This window comes from Xyrauchen texanus, chromosome 39 (assembly GCF_025860055.1).
Source record: "Xyrauchen texanus isolate HMW12.3.18 chromosome 39, RBS_HiC_50CHRs, whole genome shotgun sequence".
Lineage (NCBI taxonomy): Eukaryota > Metazoa > Chordata > Actinopteri > Cypriniformes > Catostomidae > Xyrauchen > Xyrauchen texanus.
Genome location: NC_068314.1, coordinates 23,372,730 through 23,399,945, shown reverse-complemented (window position 1 = coordinate 23,399,945; position 27,216 = coordinate 23,372,730).

Below are 27,216 nucleotides of genomic sequence, written 5' to 3'. Positions count from 1 at the left end.
GATGTGATCATATACGGTTGAAGTCAGAAGTTCACATACACCTTAGCCAAATACATTTAAACTCCTGACATTTTATAGTAGAAAACATTCCCTGTCTTATGTCAGTTAGGATCACTACTTTATTTTAAGAATGTGAAATGTCAGAATAATAGTAGAGAGAATGCTTTATTTCAGCTTTTATTTCTTTCATCAAATTCCAAGTGGGTCAGAATTTTACATACACATTGTTAGTATTTGGAAGCATTGCCTTTAAATTGTTTAACTTGGGTCAAACATTTTGGGTATCCTTCCACAAGCTTCTCACAATAAGTTGCTGTAATTTTGTCCCATTCTTCCATACAGAACTGGTGTAACAGAGACAGGTTTGCTGGCCCCCTTGCTCACACACGGGTTTTCAGTTCTGTTAACACATTTCCTATTGGATTGAGGTCAGGGCTTTGTGATGGCCACTCCAATACCTTGACTTTGTTGTCCTTAAGCCATTTTGCTACAACTTTGGAGGTATGCTTGGGGTCATTGTCCATTTGGAAGACGCATTTGTGACAGAGTTTTAACTTCATGGCTGATGTCTTGAGGTGTTGCTTCAGATTATCCACATAATTTTCCTTCCTAATGATGCCATCTATTTTGTGAAGTGCATCAGTCACTCCTGCAGCAAAGCACCCCCACATCATGATGCTGCCACCCCCATGCTTCATGGCTGGGATAGTGTTCTTCGCTTGCAAGCCTCACCCTTTTTCCTTGAAACATAACAATAGCCAAAAAGTTCCTTTTTTGTTTCATCAGACCAGAGGAAATTTCTTCCAAATGTAAGATCATTGTCCCATTGTGCACTTGCAAACTGTATTCTGGCTTTTTTATGGTGTTTTGGAGCAGTGGTGTCTTCCTTTCTGTGCAGCCTTTCAGGTTATGTCGATATAGTTTTATTGGGATATAGATACTTGTTTACCTGTTTCCTCCAGCATCTTCACAAGGTCATTTGCTGTTGTTCTGGGATTGATTTGCACTTTATGCACCAAACTACTTTAATCTCTAGGAACATAATGCATCTCCTTCCTGAGCGGTATGATGGTTGCGTGGTCCCATGGTGTTTATATTTGTGTACTATTGTTTTTACAGATACAGTACCTTCAGGCATTTGGAAATTTCTCCCAAGGATGAGCCAGACTTGTGGAGGTCCACAATTCTTTTTCTGAGGTCTTGTCTTGGCTGATTTCTTTTGATTTTAACATGATGTCAAGCAATGAGACACTGAGTTTGAAGGTAGGCCTTAAAATACATCCACAGGTACACCTACAATTCAGTACACCTCCTATCAGAAGCTAATTGGCTAATTGTCTAAAGTCTTGACATCATTTTCTGGAATTTTCCAACTTGCTTAAAGGCACAATTAACTTAGGGTATGTAAACTTTTGACCCACTAGAAGAGTATGTAAACTTCTGATCCACTGGAATTGTGATATAGTCAATTAAAAGTGAAACATTTTGTCTGTAAACAATTGTTGTAAAAATCACAATGTTATGCACAAAGTTATAACTTGTAGCCAAAAGCTATAGTTTCTAGTTATGGAGTGTATGTAAACTTCTGACTTTAATTGTATATATAATATACAGGGTTGGGTTGTAATGGAATGAGCTCTATGTAGGGGTGTTACGTATTCAAAATACAAATATGATGTAACTCTATTCAGCCCCCATTACATTTTCCAGCACCTGTATTCAGAATACAGTTACTTAAGAAATTTTGTATAGAATACTTTTAGAATAATTATCTCATAATGAACAGAAAAAACATATGAACACATATGAAAGAAAAAAATACTCTCAATCAAGTAATAGTTTTTTAAACGTACAATCGCATGCTTTCATGAAACATTGGGCTAATTTGAAAACGCAATTGCTGGTAAAATAATAAAATCATGTAATGTAAAAGAATGTAAAAACAACATCTTATTGATGTATAATGATTTCCGGACTGAATATCTGGCATCCGCACAGGCACAGGTACCGTTGATCTTAACAATTAGTGTGCTGTCAGCTGTGCATAAGTATCAATACAGTCGGCAAAGTTGTTTCCCCCCACAAATATAGTCTAACATTTGCACACTTAATACATTGTTTACCATGATTGTTGCTGTGTTAATACATTTATGCAGACGCAGATGCGGTTTCTATAAAGACAAAGCAAAGACAGATCTCGATAAGCATTCTGTGAGTCACGTCTACATCAGAAACTTTGCAAAAGAACTGTTGAGCATTATTAGTTATTAACGTCAGTAATATTAATTGGTAAATATATCGGAGAAAGTAGACTACTGCAAAGACTGAAAAAGTAAAAAGGGCTTTAAGTAGAACAGAGTCCAAACGATGATAAAAAAAATGTCTGGCTTATAGACGGCAGCTAGTTCAGTGTGACACATATTGTAACATGCAGGCATACAGTGTATTAATATTTACAGTATATCTCACTTTTTGCAATTTTGTCACTCTGTCAGTTTGGGTTTTTGTCTGACATCATTGTCCCATGTCTGTCTTTGTGTGAGCGCATGATTTTGGTTGAATTCCCTGCTGTGCGCTATTCGGTCTGTCTTGTTTCATGTCCAGAGCATGGTGTCTGGATTCTGACTTCCTGTCTGGTTCGGTTTCGGTCTGGGTCAGGATCTGGACACTCATGCTCCATGTTCTGTCTGTTGTTGATGTGGGTGCATCGTGCTTATGTCATCTTGGCGGAATGCACTTGCGTCATTAGTTTATGCCTGTCTCTCGTGAACGGGTGCTCCTTGCATTGCTCTCGCATTGCGCCCGGGTCGTGAGTTGTTTTGTGTTTCATGTCCAGAGCATGATGTCTGGATCTTGACTTCCCTGTCTGGTTCAGTTTCGGTCTGTGTCGGGATCCGGACACTCATGCTCCAAGTTCTGTGACTGTCTCTAGCTGACACGCATTGAGCTCGCTCGTCCGGGTCACAAGCTGTCTTCACGTTGTGCTGAGGTTTGGTCACTTCATTCTGAGATTTCGAGTCTGTGTGCGGCAGAACTCTCGCACAGGTTCAGAGTGGCACATATTGTGTGTTTCCAGTCAGTCTTGTTTTTGTCACCTGTAGCGTGCATCATGTGGAGTTTGCCTCGTCATGTACACTCCCAATGCATTTTTTTCTACTGCTTTTTGTTAAATTTGCATTGGGAGCTGGTGTGCTCCAGGCTTCACTGATGATGATCGAAGTCGGGGAGAGCGAGGCTTCCCAGCTTGAGGCAGTGGCTAAAGATCCTTTTGCGGTCACTATTCAAAATATTTGAATAGCTCTAATTACTTTTTTTTTATTCTAAAATTATACATTTTTATTCTTCAATAACAAATGTCTAAGTGTCTAAAACAAGCCCAAATTTGTGTTTGTAGACCAAAGGGTTCAAGAACTGGAAGAGATTTTGGGTATGTCATTTTCAAGCTCATGCACAAAAAAAGGCCGGATGTTAACACAATGACCACTATAACTGACAATAGTGCTTGTTTTTCATTAGAAATCCTATATTTACTACTGTGCATTTTCACATTGAGAAATTTTTGTTTTGTTTTTAGAGGTTTTACAGTGTGTAGTTAGGATGAAAATAAGGTGCATTTCAAACTGTTTTGAAACCAGTGCAGTTGTCATTCACTAAATAGGGTGCAACGGAGCATCTTATAGATTTCCTATGTAGTTATGTGCATTCACTTTTGAAATCCAACAAAAAGTTCAGTTTCAGGCTATTAGAAGGTTAACACTGGAATTGATACATAAATGCAAGTATAATCTGGGATTCCAAGGTGTAATTGAAATTGGCTTCAGGCTATTAGAAGTTTAACTAACTTTAAGTTAGAAATTGAGAAGAAAATAGTACTTGAAGCTGCACCGCAGAACAAGGCAACATGCTCTCTATCGACATCTGTGGTTGGAACTTAAAATTGCAAGCAATTTGCGGAAGAACACTTTACTTCAGTTGTATTTCGGATCTGTTCTTTTGGCGGATGAATCTCATGATTTGAGCTTACATGAACATCACTTGTGTGTGATCATGACAGGGAGATATTCAGAGCCGAAGTCATAACATGCTATTTTCATGTTGGTATTATGTTATACGATTAAACATTTAAAACTGAAATATTACTTGCTTTGATGAAGATAAACAACACTTTATTTATTTTGAATAAATGAATTTTACACTTACAGTATAGCGCTTTTCTAACACTACACTCAAAGCGCTTTTACAACAGTGAACTGTCCTGAGCCACCACCAGTTACTGGTATATTTTAACATGATTTTTCAAGTGTTTTATTTACTATCAATGTTTGTATTGTGCTACACTTATCAATTTAAGAGGTGAAACTCGTGATATGGCTGATAAGTGTTCAATGGAAGACTTTATTATTTTTATATCATATTGTACATCCTCAGTTGATAAGGCAAGTGAACCGTAATACTACAATAGTATGTCTATGCACTGCACACAATAACACCATAAACTAAAAACATAAAACGAGGAATCAGTAATGATGGGGATAAAAAGTACTTTATTAAACATGAAAATAATATGCCTAATTATACCACGGGTCTGTTGAATGATTGGATAAAAGCCATTCTAAGGTGTGCAATTATTTTCCAGTAAACTCACGGCTATGAATTAATTCCAGGTCTTGACCATATAACGGTTCCATATAACTTTACCAAATGATTTCAGATATTTCAAAGAGCCGTACAGGCTAACAGAGCTAACTAACCAAACAAAACAAAGACATTGGCTAAGTACATCAGATAAGAATGAAAAACAATGTCAATCCTAAATGTATTTAAATTTCAGTTGAAAAGTGCCCTCACGCTCCATCTCTCTATCTTTTTTGCAGTTGTTACCTACACTCACACACGCTGACATTGACACACATACATACATGCATGCCTACACGTATACACACACACACACACACACACACACAGAAGCACCCTCACGGTCCCCCTCCCATTCTCTTTCACTCTCACATACACTCCCACACACATATAAACACATACAATATACAAATTACACACACACTTACTCGTGAGCAAAAAACACCCATCATGTCATCGCACACCTGCATCTCAGTGGGGTTGACAACAGTTGTTAAAATTTACAATGGAAAAACTATATACAAAAATGCAGATACTCGCTGCTGCTGAGAAGTGTACTTAAATGTCCAAATTGCTGATTTTGAAGCGATGTTACTTCTGACAAGAGCTGCAAAAATTAAAGGTAATCCCACACGCGATCTCTATCAGTTTCTGAGTTTCTCTCTTTAAGTTATTCAAACAAAAACACACGCACACATAAACATTTGTTGGATTATACATGCAGAAGAATTGAAACAACATGATTTTGAATCTAGGATTTATCCAATAGTAGTCCTGAAATTCCACAATGTCATAAATGGAAATGCCAGTGAGTCGAACATCTGGTCAATACAACTAACAAGGAGACTTGTCTAGATCCCATATGACTTGAAAACATCTCTGCAAAGAGGCCCCAAGTTCAAAGGTCAAAGCAATAAAAGACAGAACACACACTCTGGGAGTTATCGAGAGACTCGGGACACACAAGATTCTGTCCTCCAATATAAACCAATTTGCTACACTTACTCATCAGATCATCAAATGTCATGTTTAGTATGTAAGCGTTCGCTGGCATATGCAAAGAAAGCTGATGACAACGTGTATCACGTCTCTTGTACAATTCTCAAGATATAAAAGCTCATGTTTAAATATGCACTATTTTTGAGCAGGAGATTTGTAAGAATCTGAAACAAAGGACCATAAATCAACTGTCGGAAAAGACAGCCCAGTTGACCATGTGACTCTGAAAAGTCACTTCTGATTGGTGCAAGACACCTTTGGGGATGCGGTCAATTTCAGTTCAAATATTTCCAAACAGGAAGAACACTCTCTCTTGTCTCTTCGTCCTCTCTTCTCTTGGCTCCTTCTTGCTCTTCTCTCTTCTGCCTGCATGTGCTGGTTGCTCCTCTGACTGCCAGGTCCATGCCATGTGAGGCCCAAGAAAGCTCTGGACTCAACATCCCGAGAAGGAATGAGAAGGCCTCACTTCACAGCTAACCTCATCATTCATACAGACAATAAATTCAATCATACAGAGGTTAAAAACATCGTCAGAACAAATATTCGACCAAGCGCCAAGAACCAAGAAACACAAAGAACGCAAGGAAACACCACAAAGACACGCAAGTACAACTCCAATATTGTGCTCAAAGTGCTGGTGTATTAATTAATTAATTTGGGTAATCCAAAAGCAAATCGATGTAGACTCAAAGAAGAATAAATGGTTCTTAAGGTATTGTCAACAGACTCCATAAAGTTCATCTTAACTGATCAGTTACTTCACATTCTGTCACTCTGTTCACCAACCTGTCTATTTATATATGTGTTAGATTAGATTTATGTTTAGAATATTAATACAGTTTGTCTGTTTTCAAAGACGACGTGACTTTGGTATATTTTGATAAATAACCTCATCCCTGTTTCTAAAAGATTTAGCTTCAAAGCTGTACCTAAATACGTGTGATATTATTTTCAATAAGCCATGAGAATCATATCACTCCAATAAGAGAATTAATCATAATTCACTAATTAAAGCTAATTCCTTACAGTAGAAATTGTGAGCAGATACAACAAAAAGTTGTATCACAATTTTAATGGTGGAGAATCTATTAAGACAAATTATCTAGTTATTTGTCATTTATCTAATTTATAATGTTTGTCGAACGTGACTAATTCTATTATAAATTTCATTACCTAATAAGGTACAATAAGGACAGTTTAATTTAGTCCATAGCTCACATATTTCAAGACTCTAAATTCCCTTCTAAATTTAGCTTACCAAATATCCTTACATATAATGGTGTGAGAATGAGGTCAATTTAAATTTCCCCCCTAAATGTCGCATCCCAAATATCCTATTTCTTTATTTCTTAGAAAAGACTCTTAGAAATGACTTAGAAAAGCATTAACCTACCTAACCACAGTAATGTGAAGCCACCCATGGTCTTGACTAATGGCCTTGTCAATACAAATGCCACTGTTAAAGTTAGAGCAATGGTAAACATTCATAGGCAAGTACAATTTGACAACCTGGTCTCATAGTTAAAACGTGGCACTACAGTATATACATTTATGCAAAACTTGTTATATGTGTCTCCAGATACAATTCCCTGCAGTTTTCTGGAGAAATTAACTCTAGAGGTGCTACAACTGTGTTTTAGTCACTTTCACTCAAATCATAACTTTCATGGCTGATTATGACATTATAAATACTTATTTTTTTTTCTCTCTATTTCTCAGAACCTGCAATTTTATGATATTCACACACTTTTACTCAAGCCGCGCGCATCTGTTGAAAAACAATAAATTAATTTATTTGATAAGGTAAGAATGTCTTTTTAACTTCTCATATATATTTTAAAACACTATTGGTTAGGTTCAGGAAAAAGTTTAAGATTAGCAAGGTATGTTTTTAAAAATATATCTCAAATTCACCATAAAACCACGTCTGAATACGACAACATTTTACTTGCTTTTGGCACCCCCAGCTGGACATTTCACTATAAAACTGCAGTCAAACATGTTATACAGCATGTAAAGTTTGAATTGCAAACATGTTGTCATGTTCACGTAAATTTCATGAGACTAGGCAGCAATTTGAAGGGGTTGAATCTTCCATGAAAAATAATTGACAGATTTTCCACCAGTTCTACCCTACTCCTGTTCTAACTGGTGTTTGCCTCTGGATATTTTATTGGGTATTTAAACCATTGGCCTGTGTCCTGCTGAACTCATTTCTTTCTTGTTTAAATAAAATGTGCAAACAAATGCATGCAGTTACAGTCTCCAGTTACCTTTATCACTTTTTGCAAGGTGGGGGATTTTGACTAATGAAAATGCTGAGGGCTAGTGACCTTGGAAATCTAATAGCAACAGTGGCTGGTGAGTCAATAAGTTAATTTCAAACCCTGAGTGTCAGATTTTCCAGTGATGCTCCAATATGCTGTCAAACCCGACCATGCTGCCACAGTCAAATCTGATTGTGCTACAAAGAAAATAAGTAATTATTGTGTTACCTGTCATTCATTTTAAACATCAAACATGAAATTCCACCAGGAATAGTGCTAACGTGTAGATACCGGGGCAATAGTTATAGGGCACAATTTGTCAACTAATGCAAATTCTTTTGAGACAGCAAGATGCTTTTTTTGAGTGACACATTTAGATACTGTGCATCCGGAAAGTATTCACAGCGCTTCACTTTTTCCACATTTTGTTATGTTACTGCCTTATTCCAAAATGGATTAAATTCATTATTTGCCTCAAAATTCTACAAACAATATCCCATAATGATACCGTGAAAGAAGTTTGTTTCAAATCTTTGCAAATGTATGAAAAAATTAAAACATTATTTTAAAAAGATTTTCATGTACATAAATGCCTTTGCTCAATACTGTGAAGCACCTTTGGCACCAATTACAGCCTCAAGTCTTTTTGAGTATGATGCTACAAGCTTGGCACACCTATTTTTGGGCAGTTTCTCCCATTCTTCTTTGCAGGACCTCTCAAGCTCCATCAGGTTGGATGGGGAGCATCGGTGCACAGCCATTTTCAGATCTCTCCAGAGATGTTCAATCAGGTTCAAGTCTGGGCTCTGGCTGGGCCATTCAAAGACCTTCACAGAGTTGTCACATAGCCACTCCTTTGTTATCTTGGCTGTGTGCTTAGGGTCATTGTCCTATTGGAAGATGAACCTTCACCCTAGTCTGAGGTCCAGAGCGCTCTGGAGCAGGTTTTCATCAAGTATGTCTCTGTACATTGCTTCATTCATCTTTCCCTCAATCCTGACTAGTCTCCCAGTTCCCGCTGCTGAAAAACATCCCCACAGCATGATGCTGCCGCCACCATGCTTCACTGTAGGGATGGTATTGGCCAGGTGATGAGCGGTGACTGGTTTCCTCCAGACATGATGCTTGCCCTTCATGCCAAAGCATTCAATCTTTGATTCATCAGACCAGAGAATCTTGTTTCTCATGGTCTGAGAGTGCCTTTTGGCAAAATCCAGCAGGCTGTCATGTGCCTTTTACTGAGGAGTGGCTTCTGTCTGGCCACTTTACCATACAGGCCTGATTGGTGGAGTGCTGCAGAGATGGTTGTTCTTCTGGAAGGTTCTCCTCTCTCCACAGAGAAACGCTGGAGCACTGTCAGAGTGACCATCAGGTTCTTGGTCACTTCCTTTACTAAGGCCCTTCTCCCCCGGTCGCTCAGTTTGGCTGAAAGGTCAGCTCTAGGAAGAGTTCTGATGGTTCCAAACTTCTTCCATTTATGGATGATGGAGGCCACTGTGCTCACTGGGACCTTCAATGCTGCAGAAATTTTTCTGTACTGTTTCTGTACTGTACAATCCTGTCTCAGAGGTCTACAGACAATTCCTTGGAGTTCATGGCTTGGTTTGTTCTTTGAAATGCACTAACTGTGGGACCTTATATAGACAGGTGTGTGCCTTTCCAAATCATGTCCAATCAACTAAATTTACCACAAGTAGACTTCAGTCAAGTTTTAGAAACATCTCAAGGATGATCAGTGGAAACAGGATGCACCTGAGCTCAATTTTGAGTGGCATGGCAAAGGCTGTACATGTGAATTTTTCGTTTTTTATTTTTAATAAACATGCAAAGATTTCAAACAAACTTCTTTCACGTTGTCATTATGGGGTATTGTTTTTAGAATTTTGAGGAAAATATTTAATTTAATCCATTTTGGAATAAGGCTGTAATATAACAAAATGTGGAAAAGTGAAGCGCTGTGAATACTTTCTGGATGCACTGTATTGCTTATTTAAAATAACCAATTCAGAAAGGGGTGCAACATTTCTTGTTCATTTCAGTCACATTTGTCATGTTATAAAACCTAAAGTATTCTATAAACAAATGAATCTCCATTGTGATTGGATGAGTCAATGTCAGCCCACTTTGAACATTCTTCATAATAAATCTATTCCCTCCACTTAAGAAAAACAATGTTTTTAATAGGGGCCTTTAGCCCCAGCATCAGGGGTGCTTTTTGCTTCAAATACTATCCTTTCACATACTGGATGGTTATTGAATACAATCAGCTTGAAAAACAAACCTAAAAATGAAAAATTACTTTTTTGTCTCAAAATAAATTTGATAATTTCCCTAGGATATTCATTAAGTTCATGAATTTTAAAAACAACATTTTAAAATCATTAAATATTACATAAAATGTCCTTTAGACATTGTACACAATGATCTCACAGAACAGGAAATTTGTGCAGTGCAAATGACAAACAGGTGTTTGTCCTGTGGTAGGTTGTTTTAGAAAAAATAAAATCAAAGCCTTAAGATGGAGTGGTGGTGGTGTAGTGGTCTAAAGCACATAACTGGTAATCTGGTAATCAGAAGGATGCTGGTTTGAGCCCCACAGCCACCACCATTGTGTCCTTGAGCAAGGCACTTAACTCCAGGTTGCTCTGGGGGGATTGTCCCTGTAATAAATGCACTGTAAGTTGCTTTGGATAAAAGCGTCTGCCAAATGCATAAATGTAAATGTAAGCCCCATTTACACCACATTACATTTTTCATGTTATATAATCTTTTTCTTTTTTCTTCTTTTTTTTGTGTAGAAAATTCTATATTTTGTTTTCTTAAAAAATTAAGAAACAAAATTGGATACAAAGATTATATTTCTAAGAAACTGACAGATGTGATTTTTAAAAGATTTCTAAATTTGTATTATTATTATAATCTTATTTGCTAATAACCAGATACACCTTTTTGCAGAGTCTTCTACTATTTATCACAATGTCATTATTTATTTGCTCCAATTATTTCCAAATTATGTATAATTATGGACGATTTAATGTACAGGTATACATAAAAAGGTGTTTTTAAATTTTTTTATACCATTTACATGATACGTTTTCCAGAGAGGATAGCCCTATTATAAATAAATAAATAAATAATCATGACATCATTTACAGCTGAGAGTACCTCATTACAGGTCTGAAAGCATCACTGCAGTCTGTTAGTGCATCAGTAGAAAAAAACATAGCAATGTGAAGAAAAAGGAGATGGTCTCTGATAAGATCTTACATAAACTCAAAATTAGAAATCCTAAGGCATGAGATTTTATATTTTATAGTTTATATTTCCTCTCAAAATGTATAGTTGAGTAAATTCCAAGCAGAGTTCTACAACATTTATTATAATTACAAGGAGAAAATTTGAAAGGTGAGATGAAACAGCTTGCCCCCATCATTGTTCAGTCACTCACGTCATGTTGTTTTATTGATTTTTCTTCATCATTGTCATCATCAAGGTTTCTTTTACTGAAAATAGCTGTTGTGAAAGATTCACACTGGAACCACACCACCATCAGCCCGAAATCATCAGCACGACTGTACACTGCAACGCATCTCTCATAAGCCACGTGATGTGCACATTCTTATGAAGTCCTTCATTTTTAAAGCAGCATTTATTTTTATTGGTATTTATATTTGCTGCGTGGAGAAATGTATGTACCCATCTGTCTAGTGTAAAGTAGTTAGAAATAAGTGAATTGTGAGGGCAGAGAACTGTGTGTCAGAGTGAAATATGTCTCTCCACTTCTTATGGATGCACAATGGTGTGATTTTCATTCAAATTAACGTGAGGCATAAGGGCCTATCAGAGGTTCATCACTCTGTTTTGGTTGTTAATGCATGCAAGGAAAAATGGAAAAATGACAGACAGTGTGATTTTATGCCTGAAAGGACCCGAATACCGACATGACAACACAGAGAGAGAGAGAGAGAGAGAGAGACAAGGAGGGGATATAAATAAATCACATTTAAGGCTTTCTTAAGGATCCCTTGAAGTGAGAAGATGAACTCATAAACAGCAGTAATAGGCTACAGTCTCTGGGATCTTTTAGTGTAACAGGAAGTATCATTAGCAGGGAGTTTAAGAGAAGGGAAGGGTGGTGTGCAGATGCAGACAGTTTGCCACCAGCTACATTTACTCAATAAATGATTGGCCAGCACTGTCAGTCTGCTAATGTTCACAGCATTATGGGAAGCCTATACATAATGTCTGCTGTTCATTTGTATAGTAATATAATACACACTGAAGTAGGCTGTGATGTCAAAACATCTGTGTTCTCCTGTTCTGAGACATAAAATTAAATTGAAAGAAACTGAGAAAAAGGGAGTAAGGATCATTTTATTTTTGAGAAATAATTTACAGTTAAAATGAACTCGCTTTACAAATAATATTTGTCACCACTCTGTTTACATTTCAAATTGGACCTCACATGTGCCCATATTTTTAACAACACTTCTACTACAGGGGCAGTGTTTGAATTTATGTAAGCTCAGACAATTTCAGCTGAAGAAATTCCAACCTACTGTCGCTGAATTCAAATTGAAATAGGTTTGTAAGGCTCTAGCTTTCAGACATGTTTTATCTTACAACATGAGGAAATGAGCAACAAGCAAAATGGAAGTTACCAAAGATATGTTTTCCTTACTTTCCTGTCCAGTCTGTAGTTTTGATTTAATAAGCAAGAGAAAAGCATGTGTTATATTTCATTCAGGTTTCATGTGTGTCAGAGTGAAATATGTCTCTCCACTTCTCATGGATGCACAATGGTGTGAGTTTCATTCAAATTAACGTGAGGCATAAGGGCCATTCAGAGGTTCATCGCTCTGTTAAACCATGCATTGGAAAAATTACAGACAGTGTGATTTTATGCCTGAAAGGACCCAAATACCAACAAGACAACACACACACACACAAACACAGAGAGAGAGAGAGAGAGAGAGGGAGGAGGGGTGATATGAATGAATCACGATTCAAGCTTTCTTACGGATCCCTTGAATTGAGAAGATGAACTCATAAACAGCAGCAGGACAGCATCTGGGAACTTCTTGTAACCTTGGATGACATTGTAGTTTCACGGACCCAAATAAGCAATTTCGTCCATTATCCTCGGCAATGATGGAGGAGTCCTTTTCCAGAACACACCACCCCAATCCATTATTGCACCAACAAATTGCACTATGGAGTCATTTAACATACCAGTAATTAGCTGCTCTCTGGGGGCCCAGGGAGAGCTGTGTTCACAGCTACAGTGTCGAGCTCAGCAGCCTAAAACTCTATCTATAACTTTGACAGAAGCCTCAGTGCTGTCAGTCCCTATGTGGCACCATCTGCAATCTACAGAGAGGATGATGAATGCACCATCCGCTCTGACATCACAATGTTTCAGTGCCCCAACCCCCCTCTCTCTCTCTCTCTCTCTCTCTCTCTCTTTCTTGAACTCTTTCTGTCCTCTGGTCTCTTGCTCCATCATTCTCTGCAGTATGTGAATTATACAATGACTTTCAGAGGGTCAGTGGTTTCAAATGAACTTCAATATGTAATTTTCGAGCCACAATCAGTTTAGGTTCATCTTTAGTGACCTGAATTGTCTTCTGAACAGCCTGAATTGGGTTTTCTGCACACCTAACACAGTTAAGCCACGGGTTATTTATCTTAAGTAAAAAACAAAAAACACATCAAGACACTGTATACAAAACACATTAAAACATTTTTGAATATACAGTATAATAAAAATGAAGTAAAATAATAATAAACTATAGCTTTTGTTTTTTGGCAAAACTGATCACTACAGAAAGCAATTTGATCATACAGGAATTGGTCACATTGCTTCCAAATATGAAACCAACCATATCCTGCCGGATTACTGACAAGCACCATGCACCGTTAAACTATTGCATCAATTAAAACGTGTTCACCTTGTGGCGCAACTGGTAACATGTTGGTAGCATGTTTAGGGTCAGGGTTTGGTTAGGGGGTAGAGTTCATAAAAATGCATTTATGTTAACTGTATTACACATAATTTACAACAACATATTCAACTCGCTCTTAATGCACAGTATGGAGCACAGACAGATTTCACCAGCAGAACTTTTGATCTATTGTCGCCGAATTCACAGTGTGATCAGTCTGCGGAATGTGCACAAGCAGCCTATTGTCGCTATGGCGAGCTCCGGCAAACACAATTTCTGTGGTTACTGAAATTTTTTTTGGAAATGCTATTTAAATGCCTCCTATGTAATATGAAAAAATAAACCATTTGTTCCTTCCTTCAGAAGGGGTCTCAGACCCCCTCAAACCCCCTGTAATTCACACACTGATGCACTCACTGATGTGAAAGGAAATTATTAATTTCCTTTCTCTCTCTGTCTCTCTTTCTCTCTTAAGCACTGCATTTTTATACCTACAATCCACCTACTCTCTTTTTCTTTGTTTACTATCATCATAATTTCATTATGGGCATGGTGAAAAAAGTCTAGTCCAGGATCAGACACAGAATGAATTACTCAATTCTTAAGAGCAGACATAGAATAATCAACTATAAAATTCCACCTACTGTAAGAGCATAATAATTTCACATTCATAAACTCATTCCCGAACTGCTGATGGACTGCCAACCTTTCCTATAACCCACAGAAATCGATTGCATCTCATCAAGACCTTTAGAATATGTATGTGGTGGTGATCTATTGTAGACGCATGGCTAAAAGCCCTGGCCAGAAGTTGAGAAATGTTCCCACCACTCCAGACATGCCCACACAACAAACCTCAGCCAACTTCTCAAGGCAAAGTTTCTTGCTTCATCTCAGTCATTCTTGCATTATAAAACTGAAACTTTTGAATTCTGATTGGATGAGCATTTGCGTACTTCCCTGCCACACAGAATGCAAAAAGCAGTTTCTCAATTATAGGATGTCTGAATAATACCCATAGGACATATTGCATGTGCTGAGATTTTGAAGTGTGCAACCAACAGAAATATCCCATTAGGCCACAGGAGCTGTCAGATTTAAAAAGTTAAAAAAGGCATCAAACTGTGAGTCAGCAACCAACACCCAAGTAATTTGTTGGTCAAAGAACACAAAGTACAATGCCAGCATGGAAGATGTAGTATATCCAGGAATGTATTTATTTAACACACCTGCATATCTACATATATTTTTATTTTTTAGGTAAATTATTCCTGCAAGGCACTCTGCTTCACACTTTGTCTAGGATCACCCCTTTCCTGTGGTGTAATCATTGTAATACACTGCCTCACATGACTTATTGTTCCATTGTTGCACTTTGCAAAGATAATCTCATGCACACAGTGTAAGATTCTGTTGCACATATTTTGCCCTTTTACTTTCTGTGTTCATCTCGGGTTTACTCAAAAAGTTAAAAACTCATCTGCCTCACATAAGTGATTGTGACTGAGCTGTTTTCTTTGCCTCTCCCTCGCCTCCATCTGTGAGAGACAAAGTCTGTCTTTTATATCCATCTGTCTCTCAGAGTCTATTTACACTAGTCCTCTGAGGTTATGCTTAAGATGTTCATGCACATTTGCACATTAAGAGATATGTAATGCCAATTCAGTCTCTTGGAGGATTTGGTCTGTAGTTGCACACATCCAATTAACACATGCTTAACAACTCACAGTATTGTGCTTATTTTTTAACCAGGCGTTAAGGACACATGAAACTGTTTAAAACAATAAAATACTATTTACAAATGTTCACTTAATTGGAAAACACTCTGGGCTATTTGTGACAAAGCAGACGAAGAATGAGGGTCTAAACGCAGCTTTATTTACAAAAGAATAAACAAACTAACTCAGACTATAATGAAAACAAAACACGGAACCAGGCCCAGAGCATCCAACAGTACATGCAAAGACTGACAAACTAACCAGGGGAAACAAGGACTTAAATACACAAGGGAAAACAAGAAACACCTGGGGAAACAATCAGGGAATGAGGAACACCTGGGGAAACAATCAAGGGAAAACCAATCATAATATGAAACTACAAAGGACTACAAAAATTAACAGGAAACAGGAACTAAACAAGAATTACAACATAAAAGACAAAACCAAAAAACAACAGGAAAAACTCTTCTGAACAAATATTTAATGCAATTTATGAGCATTTTGTATAAAATATTCTATTTACCAAAATAATTATCAACCAATGAACAAAACCAGGAGCTCTCCTGCACAATGTATGTTCTTACGTTTCTAACACAAGAGAGTCCTGGGAAGCGGGTGGCACAAAACTCTTAAAGAGGCCACATCCAATTCATGACTAAAATAAAATGACATTAAATTTCTCCACTTGGCTACATTCTCCCCTGCTAAAAGTCATTGTCCCCGATGACTTCATACATATTTTTCACTTCATTAACAGCTTCTCAAAAGAACATACTACCCAAGCTTGTTAACACCTGTGAGAAGACATAAGGACTTAGTGAAACAGCATTGCATGCTGGTTTTGGCTCAATAAATGGGTTTGAGTGTATGGCCAGCATTGGCTCTTTTAGTTCTTCTTGGTGCTGGTATAGGCTTTTTCATCTCTGGTTCAGACACTCTAGGAGCTGTGCCATTGTCAGGCTCAACCCTCTCTGGTACGAACCTTGTTGTTCAATTTTATCTTAAATCAGTACATGTTTATCTTTAAGGGCTTCAGTGTCTGACACAGGGTTTTCAGGGTTCACATTCTCTGTCTCTTGCAGACTAGGATATGTAGCCTCCTCTTAGACAACTAAATCAGGATCAGAATGCACAACCTCAACCTGCTTAGAAACAGATTCTTCCCTCAATTGTGGTATTGTGTGAGAATGGGTTTAAGGCACCTCTGCAGTGGATCTTTGTGGTGGCATCAGCCCTCTAATCCTTGGTTGGAAAAGCCTGTGTGAATTTGTGTAAACATCAGTCACAATTAACACATTCTCAAGGCCATCATAGGCAGGTTAAAGCACAATTTAATCTACTTTCACTTCTTCAAGGGGCCTTGAAACCATAAATGGTATCATAGGAGGATGTATCCTAGGCCATGGAATCTTGGTTAAGATGTACCTTTGACACTTTTTTATCCACCGGTCCACATCTTTATACATGCTAACCCAGAAGCATTGTTGCCTCAACAGGTTTAGCGTGCGCTCAATGCCCTGATGTCCCATACTATCATGAACACTTTCAAGGACCTATTCTTTTAGACATGAGGGTAAGAGCATATATTGACATTCACCATGATGATGGTCTTTCACAATGTGATAAAGCAAGCCATCCAGCTCTCTAACATACTTCCACTTTTTTATCAGTGACAGGACAGATTTTGATAGACTCTCACGAGTGATTGGTCTTTGTTTACATTACCAAAAGGTTCTGAAAAAAGTGAAAGTGGGATCTTTCATTTAAAATTCCTTAATTTCAGCTGTTGCATAACCGGCAGGCAAGGCGTACTTTCGTGAGGGTTACTGAATTCCTCTTCTTCACACTGTAAAGCATGAATCTGTCTAACCCTACAGCACTTTTCACCAGCCATCACTAAGTCAGGTTCTAAGGCTATTCCTTTGTTACTGATATTGCAGTCATCATGTTCTGCATCCTCGTGGCAGGCTCCACTGCTGATGGCTACATAGAGAGGGCATTAGCAAATGCAAAATGCCATCCTGGGCAGCATTTCACCTCAAATGTACCGAGCTTGGCCGTTTTTAGATGGCACAGAGGGTTATTACCTGTGATGACCACAAACTTGGAATCTAGCAAATAACCACTGAATTGTTCAGAGATCTGATCATCTTGAGGTCCAGTAGCTCAAGCTTCATGCTACCATCATTCCTTTCTGATTTACAAAGTCTTCTACTGGCATAAGCTATGGCTCTCCTACTCTCACCCAGCTGCTATTATAAGACAGCACCTAGGCCTTCACTGCTTGCAACTGTCTCAAATGTGAAAGCAAGATTTAAATAATTGAAATGTCAGAGGTCCATTTTAAACCCCAAAGGGCATTCGAGAATACTCAAAGATACCAAATGCCGTCTTGCTTGTGGAAGAAATGGAAGAAAATAACTTTGCTCCTTTTAGTGCATCAAAGCTTTCATCTATCCTTGGCAGAGGAAACACGTCTCACTTAGTCTTTGAGTTCAGCTGCCTGTTAAAGAAAAAAGCCAGAGACTGCCATCAGTTTTCCTTACTAACATTTTCCTTTCTTAATGTGATTGGTGATATGTTCTCAGACTTCCCTATACTGAGTGGGTGTGATACGCCTATAAGGCTGGGCCACCAATACATCACCCACCACGTGAATCTCATGTTGCAGTTCGTCAGTAAAACCGAGGTCTTCATCCTTGAGAACAAAAACATCAGAGTACTTCATCAACAATTTACTCAGCTCTGCCTGCTGTTCAGGAGTACCACCAATGTGTAGCTTGTTGAGAAATTATTTGGAGCTGTCCTCCAATAAATTATTGTCTCTTGTATCTACAGTGATCGTTTCAATATCAGCTGACATTTTCAAACTCTCAACACAAGACAGAGTACCAAGTCAGGTTCTGGCCTGTAACCAGGTATCTTCTATGGAGAAATTCACAACCTGTATAGGAAACTGTACAGAAGACAAAAGAGAGGGAACAACAATAAGACATCCAGGTAAGGGTGTGTTCACTGGTTCTGAGAGGAAGTCCCATGTACCATCATGTAACATATTCTTTGCTTCCTTGATCATTACCGTTGTAATTGATAAAGCAGGTATGTGTACCATGTCTTTTCCAGCTACTTGGACCACACTTCACTGGCACTCTACTGGCACTCTTCATCTGCTGAAATACCTCACCTCCAATCAGATTGGAATTCTCTACCTACCATAGTATCAAACTCTGCATGAACCATTTGCAGACATCTGCTAATAATGATCATGCCAATAAGGGCTGGTACAGCAGAAGAGTTTTGTGAGAAACTGATTACTAGAAAACCACATTCTGGTAGGGTAATACCCATAGTAACCTCCAACTCAAGACAACCTTGGTAAGGTATGTCTAAACTGTTGGAAGCTGTAATCTTCAGCCAACCTGCTGTGGATAGTAGATCTTCATCCTCCCCAGACAGGTTTCCTTTGAAGAAACTCTCAGAAATAGTACTGACTTGGCTTCCAGTATCAAGTGAACAAGAGGCCATTACTCCACTAATCTTTAGATTAGCGACAGGATATTTTTTTTACAGCACGCTTGAGTAGTCGGTCCCGACATGTATTTAGCATTCTCAGTGACAGTCTGTTTGTTTTTCTTCATACAACTCTTAGCTATGTGTCATACACCATTACACTGGAAATATTTTGGCTGGCGACTCTAAACCTTGGCTGCATCTTGTGTTTACTATGAGCCACTGGTTCTGACTTAGTGCACTGCCTTAGTATACTGTTGTAGTGCTGCAACTGTACACAAATTCATGGTTCAGTACATACCTCGGATTTGTGGTCATGGTTCGATACGGTTTCAGTACAGCAGCGAAAACAACAAATCTTTTTTTTTATTAATTATTTTGAAAACACAGTGGCTGATGGGCAACAATTCTTACTGTGAAGACTCATTTATACATGACTACACTATTTATTCAATGAAATTACAATTAAAACTTAAGAGCCTCTTATATACACATTGTATAAAAACATAAATAATAATAAAGGTAAAAAGGTTTTGCCTTTCAGCTCACCACTTGTACATATCACTCAATTGTCAAGTTGTTGTTTTTTTTGGGGGATCATAATATCTATATTATCAGAGAAAAGGGCGGATCTGTTAGCACTGGCAATGTCCCCTCTTGGACAATTACATCGTGTGCTTGTTTATAAAGAGTGGGCTTTACAGAATTGCTGAAATGTGTTCTTGTAGGAACTTTATAACGAGGATCAAGTATGCTTAGCAGATGCTTAAATCCTGTGTTCTGTATGACTGGGGTGGGGGTGGAGGATGTTGTGCTGTAGTAAAGACACCGCCGCTTAAATGTTTGCGCTCTTAAAGGTACCTCTGCTTAATAAGGCACCTCCCCAATAAGGGTAACCTCCCCAATAATCAAAACAAGCAAGTACAACCCCCCCCCAATATTTATACCATGATCAATGGAAACATGTAAATATTGTAAAATGCATACTGTTTCATATATGAAATTTCTCCACTTGGCTACAATATAAACCATTTTGAGAAGAATTATTACAGTGCTTGCAAGACAGCACTTTCTGATATTGCTCAAACGTTCTGGTTAAAGGTTTTAGTAAACCCCTAACCTTACACTTCTGCAATAATTCATCTCGACCACTTTATTGTACAGACTCCATCCAAACATTGTTTTGTAGATAATTTCAGCCTAAGGTGTGTTATCTATTTGTGTGTGTGTGTGTGTGTGTGTGTGTGTGTGTGCGCGCACGCGTGCGTGCGTGCGTGCGTGTGTGTAAACTTTATACCTTAGAAATTTAAGATAAAAATTTGAAAATTAACATACATGATATTCATGTAACCAAGAGGGATGACATCATTCAATTTGCATACAGCACTGCGATTTATTTTCTTACATATGCCTGTCTTATATTCCATGCATATATTTAACCATTTAAACACAAACTGCACAGTGAGTATGTGTTTATTCTTGTGTGCAGGTGACAGAACACATGCTAATGGCAAAGTACAGTAGCACTGATGCAATATTTCATTAACGCAGAGCCAAAGCCTAAAAACCCATACTTAAAACTTTAACACTGTTGTAAACTTACACTTTACTGCCTTGCAAGCTCTGGTTTATAGCATTATTGATTTAAAAATAATATTAATATATTGTGTATGACTGTATTAAGAATTAGAGACCTAAAAATTTGCAGGTTTGCAGGGCAGGTTTCTATTTATTTATTTCACAAATGTATTTATTTATTCCGCAGTATAAACTGAAGTTTTAACCAAGCCTTTCCCTGCAGAGAAAATATATAGAGTGGAGTGTTGCGACGTGGCCCTAAAACATTTTCTAATCCACTTTTATTCCCCATCAAGGTCTATTAATCTGAGGAGAAGATACTTATCCTCCTCTGATTTATCTGTTTATAAATGAGCTGACATATGGGTGAGATTAAGCATTGGTATGGTATAAGGTTTATAGTTAATGTTTATGATTTAAGCCAAGCCTATGAGATTCCAGTGGTGTAAAGACAAGTCTGATGTGTAACGTAAAGTCCAACCCAGTAGATTTTAGTCTTTCGCCATAACTAGGAAACAATAAATAAATAAAATGACAAGCCTGAGTTTGAATAAGCATATCTAGTTTCCAAATAAACAGGACTAATTACCACGGCTCTTATGCAATGAAAATTCTATGGAGGATGTTTTCTCTCTCTCTCTCTCTCTCTCTAATAGAAAGTTTTCTTGTGCGACTCAGTTGTCAGCTACGGTCAGTTGGCTTTAATTATTTTGCAGATGCCCAAATTCATTTTGTATCTGACCTCTTAAAAACCACAACCACACACTCACATTGAGGAGTGCTTTATTTTCTGATATTTTCTATATACTGATAAGGCCGCATAACTCAGTCGGGGCATGTGAACTTCACCTTTAAACCAGACCATCATGCACAGTAAACAATCTGCAGTTACGTAATTTAGATTCTCAGTTAAAATCACTGGACAAGCACAGTTTTCGTTCCTGTGTTGGCATATTATCTATTGAATCAGGAGTATGGGGTGGAACATATCGATTTACATTTTAAGTAACATCAGCAATGCGCTATGATTTGCTCTTTGTTTGCAGGCTTCAGAGGGAGGGACATTTTCGAAAGGACATGATTAGACAAAAATCTATAAAGTGCAAGATGACTCATTAATATTTTTGGTCCGTTTTCCTGGAAGGTAAAGACTGTAAATTTTAAATGCATACAATATACAGTATGTGCTAAAAGTTCAATTTTGCAAGCTTTTAAGGAAATAGACATGAGGGCCTATTTAAGAGGTCAATCGCTAAGCTCAGACCTACAGTATGTGATAATTCATACATGCAAAGTCAATGGGTATGGAGCCCCTTAGAGGACTATAGCTTTGCGTGCCTTCGCAATAACTTTTGCTTTCTCTCTTAATAGTTTTGAATGCCCTCAAAATATGGTTACTGTAGTAAAACTATGGTAAATATATTGCAAGATATTCATAGTGAAACCATTGTAATAATACAGGAAAACGAAAAAATTAGTACATTTGTAGTTACTATTGTTTTACTTAAAATACCATGGTTAAAATAAAGTAAAACCATAACGACAATATTAACCATGGTTAATCTATAATAAACTCATGGTTTCTACAGTATATGGATAAAGAATTCTGTATTGAAACCATAATTTAGTCCATTCAGATGGAAAACATTTATACATATAAATGATGCAAACTAAAGTGCATTTGAACAGTGGTGAAACACTTTCTTATGATGTGTTACATTCATACGAGCAGACAGATAAGCAAGTTTGAAGTAAGTTTGGAGCGGAAGAAATTGTTGTATTGTTTTCCTGTAAAAATATCTTATCCTTAAAAATGTTTTTTTAAAACAAGATCAGTTTGATTTATCTTGTTTTAGAAACAACACTGCATAAGATATTTTCTGCATAAGTTTTTCAGAGAATACATTTTTAATTTGTATTTTGCCTTACTGTACTGGCAGAGTTTTATAGTCAAAACATGTGAATAAATCTACCAGTGCTGAAGAAGTAATCCAAAGTATTTAGAATTCGTTACTCACCTTGAGTCATCTAACGAAATATGTTACATGTATTGTGCAATCTGTAGTGAATACATTTCAAAAGTAACACTCCCAACCCTGTGTTTATATATAGTAACCGTGGTTTAACTCATTCTCAAAGTGTGGGCCACCTCAAATCTCGTTCACTTTCACACATTCAACAAAAATAGTGAAAATACACATAAGAATCGAAGTGCGCAATTTCTTTTCCTCTGCTTTTTTCCTGAATGTTTTAACTTTTGCCTGGCACCACAGCACATCCTGCGTGCGCAGCTTTTGACAGTCCAAAGCGTTGATGTCAGGTGCGCTCATGTAAACAAGGTCATCCTTGCATGCACGCCAGTTTCAAATGAGTCACAAGGTGAATTAACACTTACATTTCGGTCTGTTCCTCGCATAACGCTATCATATGGCTTCAGAAGAATTGAAATCTAAGGCACGAGTATGGATGACTTAAATGGCACTTTTATGTGTGCTTTCGTAGCTTGGACACAAACACGATACTCTATTCCCCGGATCTTGTGTTTCATGGAAGATAAAGTAATACTGATTTTGAATGACAAAGGTGAGAAAATGATGGTGGAAAGGTCCTTTTATATTTAAGTTTCTGTATCATTAATCAGGTGTTAATTACTGTCCAGATGTCCTGACCGTTACGAAAACAGCGCGTAGACAGCCTGTCACATGATACTTATTCCTTTTTTCAGCGCTGGCTAGAATGCAACAATCACAGTCATTTATTTTTAAAGGATGAGGATTTAAAAAAAAACTTTCAGACACTGCTGAAGCATATTTCCATTCATAGATATGAATCCTTGCAATTATAAATTTATTTTTCTTCAGTGACCTGAAAAAATTGAGACTTAAAGGTTTAACCATAGATTAAACATGGTTAATATTTTCATTATGGTTTTACTAAAAAATGGTATTTGTAGTAAAACCATAGTAACCACAAAATTATGTATTTTATTGCCATTATTTAAATTTTCCAGTATTATTAATATAGATTTGATAAGGCATGATTCCTATCTGACTTGCCTTAACACTAACTTTACCATTTTCTAGTCTGAGTTTCACATCCTTTGATGACACTGTGTGTCGACGCTTTGCTCTTCTATTCTTCTAAAGCGCCGTTGACTACCTGAAAAGCCTGCTCTAAATATTGAATTTGTGTTCTGTGCATTTTTTGGTTATTATTATAAAAAATTAATTAGTTGTAAAATAAAAAATAAATTGTTATTTTTTTGCATTCATTAATTAATTCATATGATATCCACATCAGATTTTTCAGGCTATTCTCTAACCACCCTCTCCTGTCCACAAATAGATTTATTTGCTCTTGGTGGGTGTGGTCTTTAGGCTATGTCCCAGTTGAGGCCTTCTAGCTGGCCTTGAGTGACATAATCACACTTTAAAGGGCCAAATGTGTCACATAGTGATGTAGCCATGTCACGGAAGTAATGGCTGGACTGCAAAGCAGACGTTTCAGGCACTTCAATAGCAGTGCTTTCTGTGGGAGAGAGTAACTCCCTTTAGCATGGACTTTGTGGTTTGTAACTTTGCAGACCTTTTACATGCACAAACAGCTATAAATACACACAAAAGGAAAGGTAAAATCCCAAAAAGCATAATAGGTCCTCTTTAAGTAATATACATCATTTGAAAGTGAAGAACGCAAGATCAGCTGACAGGTTGGCTGTCATCACTGATGCTATCACTACGCACACTATTGCCATTGAGAAAGAGATTCTTATAAATTAAAAAATCCAAGATGTAAACTGGAAAGGAGGGCTGATTTTAACTTCAAGCAAATTGGTAAATGCTTTTTGCATTGTTATAGCAACATCGGAGTTTCCTACTTCCTAAGTGTAAATTAGGCTGGCTGGCATTCAATGTCAGTTCTATCGGGAAGACACACAGGCTTGAGTGAAGTTTGAGATGCCATTTATTTGATAGATTCAAAACAGGAGGTGATATCTCTCTCTTTGGCGTAGGCCCCGTCCGGCAGTCAAAGGGAGTTGTACCCAGAACCGTCATGTCCTGCCGGAGATAGGAGGCAGGGGCGAGGAGCCTACCCCCCTGCGGGACAGGGCTCAACTGGTGGTGGTGGGGAGGTGGAGGTTGTCGTGTTAGCACACCGAAACAGCAATGTGATAGATTTATAAGGCATGATTCCTGTCTGACTTGCCTTAACACTAACTTTACCATTTTCTAGTCCGAGTTTCACATCCTTTGATGACACTGTGTGTCGACGCTTTGCTCTTCTATTCTTCTAAGGCGCCGTTGACTACCTGCAAAGCCTGCTCTAAATATTGAATTTGTGTTGTGTGCATTTTTGGTTATTATTATAAAAAATTAATTAGTTGTAAAATAAAAAATAAATTATTTTTTGCATTCATTAATTAATGCATATGATATCCACATCAGATTTTTCAGGCTATTCTCTAACCACACTCTCCTGTCCACAACTTGTGGACGCACCTATAAAGCATTGGCTTACGTGCGATTGGTTAGGAGTTACCCAGCTAAGGATGTGATGATGTACACCTGCTGGTCTTCCCGCTAGAACTACGCTCCACTTCCATTTCAAGTTTTGAAAATTAGCCATGTACCCCTTATGAAACAAAATGTATTGCATGCGAAATTTAAATAGCAGATGTTATTAGATAGTTTTACTGGTATTTGACCTCCTTGGTTTTGGCAATTGGTATTGTAAGTTGACTGTGACGTAATGTATGATGTCCATAGGGATAGGGAGTCTTAATATTTGTGATAGTGTTTCCTTAATGGCATGGATTGTACTGAAGGCCTAGACTTAAAATGCATGGGCCACCACTGGCGCAAAAACACTCCCAACCATGGCCACTTGCACTATGCAGTGGCACAAACATTCCGCTTAGAATTAGCGCTTTCAAGAAAATTGGATAAGACGTTATCTGCGCCAAGCGTGATAATGAAAATAGAGCACAGGGATATGAGGCCACAAAAATCCAAGTCTTTAATTTATTTCACATCATAGGGCCATAGCCTTTTAATGGGATCTTGTCAGTCTGTGCATTCAACATATTATCCATTTACACAAGCCAAATTAGACAAATACCTAGAAAGTCAGGGCACACTGGTAAAAGTGTCAACCAGACTTCATACTTAATCATCAGTGTGATTCTTAGTAGGATGTGCTTTGTAAAGCGCACTTCAAACCAAACCAAGATGAAGCAAAAAAATAATGTATTTTTTTTTTTTTCCTGCATTGGCTTTCATTTTCACTTTGAACTGGCCCAGAGTAAACAGGCTCTCAGAATTCCAGGAATAATCTGGATTAATATGGATGAGACATCTCATTAAAAGCATAAGATGGGGCAAACATTAAAGTGGCTCACAAACAGTGTGACAGTGGCTTGGTATTTCCATGCACATTCCTTGAAGTGCAATATATAACAGCTCGAACACTTTGTTATGGAAACTTCGCTGAGATGTGCATGCTATCTTCTGATATGTCTTTAGACAAACAAAAATATTCAGAGAGAGGAGAGGGCTGAGATGTTCAATGAGAGTATTCATTCAAACATACTTCATGGTGGTCATTTTGAAGGTTTTTAAAACAAGGAAAAGTATCCTTTAGTGGATGACTAATAACATAGGATCTTGTAAATTCCACTTTACTGATGGCGCAGTGTGGAATCACTGTCTACTGTGAAAAAGATACATGGTACATGATGGATAAATGAAAAAAGCAGCCATTTATATGCATCACGGGTGAACAGGAGCAAGCGTGTCTGTCATCCGGTGCTGATTGTTCAGGTCCAGTCACTCAGGCAACGTACTCAAGCTTCTGTAGAGTTTATTGCAGGAGAACACAATAAATTTAAAGGTGCTGGCTTTGTCTTAGTGTGAGTGTGCGTCTGTATGATGGATAATGCACACAACTGCAGCAACCTTAGTTTATATCTAGGACATTCTAGATATAAACTAAACCCAATTTTCACTGCTGCACGAAGCTCGCAACCATTCATCTGTATAACAACAGCGAATCAATTCTTAACCTTACCTTTTTGGGGCTTACCAATGAATGAGTGTTTTGTGGCTGAAATCAGTTGTAGTCCCATGAGCATTGGGCCCAGTCAATTTGAAAACCATGTTAAACTTGATATGGATAGTGAAAAAGTTATTATGGGATATGGATAGTGAAAAGTATAATTTTCCTGTATAATTAATGGTAAAAATGTATATTGTTTAACAAGAGAGTATATGTAATTTTTACAGTAAATTATTGTTAAAATAGTAAAAAACAAAAAAAACTGTAAAGAAAGAAAAATATCTTATGCAGTGTTGTTTCTAAAACAAAGATAAATCAAATTGGATTTTTAGATATTTTTACAGGAAAACAATACACAAATTATCATCAAGAATACGATGTTTGCCCTAAATATCAAAGGTCTTACTAGAAAAAAAGTAAGATCCTGCATGAATTTTCTTGATAAAAAAATAAATAAAATACATGATCGTGTCTGGTAACATGTGCATGTAAAATGGCTTGAAATAGCAT